Source organism: Lynx rufus, unplaced genomic scaffold (assembly GCF_022079265.1).
Source record: "Lynx rufus isolate CCGP_SWC_20201006 ecotype Redwood Valley unplaced genomic scaffold, mLynRuf1.p SCAF_9, whole genome shotgun sequence".
NCBI classification, from domain to species: Eukaryota; Metazoa; Chordata; class Mammalia; order Carnivora; family Felidae; genus Lynx; species Lynx rufus.
This window is the reverse complement of record NW_025814897.1, coordinates 83069267-83071254: the sequence shown is the minus strand read 5'-3', so window position 1 is coordinate 83071254 and position 1988 is coordinate 83069267. Positions and strand designations below refer to the sequence as shown.

General features: G+C 35.4%; 1 non-coding gene across 1 annotated transcript; it reads left to right on the top strand.

The window, feature by feature from the left end:
- The first annotated feature begins 468 nt into the window (after positions 1-468).
- On the top strand, positions 469-575 carry LOC124506540 (U6 spliceosomal RNA). Its single transcript, XR_006960797.1, has one exon. It is a non-coding gene; the product is annotated as a U6 spliceosomal RNA (small nuclear RNA).
- The last annotated feature ends 1413 nt before the right edge of the window (positions 576-1988 follow it).

Sequence of the window (1988 nt, the reverse complement as noted above, 5' to 3'; positions counted from 1 at the left end):
TTTCTTACTGGGATATTTGGTCCAAGTTATTGTCTGCCATTACCAAAGCTGAAGTCCTGATTAGTATATACTTTAATTTGATGTCAATTTTAGCATCCAGGAAGACTCCATTCTCTGTTCCTTCCACTGCTTGTTATCTTGGCAACATACCCATCTTTCATCTGCTTCACAGATGATCATGGAGTGATTTCATAGCAGTGCCTTCACTAAATGTAGTTCTTCACTTGGTATACCTACACCATGAGAACAAATCACATGAGACATGGTCTGGCTAGATTGGACAAAGGAAGAAAATCTGGTGAAGGAATTAGAGTGTGAGAGAAATAAAACTACAGAAGGGGTGATTTTGGAGAATGCAACAGAGAACAGGTTTTTATGGAAGGATAGACCAGTGCAAAACACTGCAGAGATAAGGTACCGCAAGAGGAAGATTAGGCTATCGGGTCTTGTAATTAAGAGGTGACCATTGTGCTTACTCTAGCAGCACATTCACTAAAATTCAAATGACACCAACAAGAGTACCATGGCCCCTGTGCAAGGATGACAGGCACATTTGTGAAATGTTCCATTAAAAAATTAAGGTCACTATTAATCATTAAGAGAACAGTTTCTATAGATAGTGTACTAGATTGGATAAATAAAAGGAGAGGAGTCGGAGGTAGTGTAGACTTTAAGGAGTCAAGTTATGAAAGAAAACAGAATGATGGGTGTGGTATTTTGGTAAGGAACCAAAGGAAGACAGAGTCAAGGAGAGATTTTAGTCCTTGTTTGCTTTTCACCTAGGCACTTTTGAGTATGTTTGGCAGCAGAGAACAGATTAAAGCCTGGAGGGACAAGCAAAATTAATTGAACTAAATCCCAGAGAAAATAAAAAGAAAAGGAGCAAGGCTAATCTCTCTACTGAGATATAGGAGTACAAAATAGAGATAAAGGACAAGATTTCTAAATACTGAGATGAAGATAAAGAGGTGGGAATTACATGGATTCAGTTCTGTAGTATCTATTTCTATGGTGTTGTAAAAAAGGTCATCAACTCATTCTAAGTGTAAATAGTTCTCTTACCTTTCACTGACTATTTTCCCTTTAATATCTGCAACACACATATTTAGTCCTTCTCATTGGCTTTGGAGCCCTTTGGTATCCTTTCATTGCCTTTAGTGTGAAGAAGTAGGAAACTTTTTTAATACTCCCAAAGCAATCTTTTCTTACTTCACAAAGTACTCATTTCCTTTACCTCCCTCAAAATGTATTCTGAAAAATCTTAATATAAGGACCATGTAGGTCGGCTACTTACTGATATGTAAGTGTAGGAGGACAAATACTTTCTCCAACCTAAATGAATGTCAAATAACCTTAGCAACTAGTTCTTTTTTTCTTATTTTGTTTTCTTATAAATGGAAACTCCACATGAAAAATGACTGTGTTTTATAGGCCCTGTCAATGTGTTGCAAACATTGGGGGCATTACATAAATAATAAATGGGGATAAAGCTTCCAAATAATAAAACTGACTATAACCCAGTCAATTGCTGCTAGTAATGTAGATACTGTACTTAAAATTACCAAGAATAAAGCACACACATCCTTAATCATGATGTCCAGAAATGTGAGTTACATTTTAGTAATTATAACTTTCAGTTAATTCATAAATATTTATTGAGTGTTTTCTATTTGACTCATAGCAACTGATGAGAAAGTACCAATATTATCCTCATCATAAAGTGAAAAAAATGAGGATTCAGGAGATTAAAGAGCATGCCCAAGTTTGTATATTCAGCTAATATATGCAGACCTTGAATTCAAACTTGTTTTTCTGAATCCAAAGCCAATAGTGTTACTTACAATGCTATACAGCTTCCTCCCCAGTCTAGCACTTATAATTATGAGTTGGATGATAATATTTTTCCTTGTGAAAGAATAAGAAATCAGAATATTTGATTGTTTGTCGTAACAAATTCTAACCCTGTGCAAGGCAGACAAGTATATTGC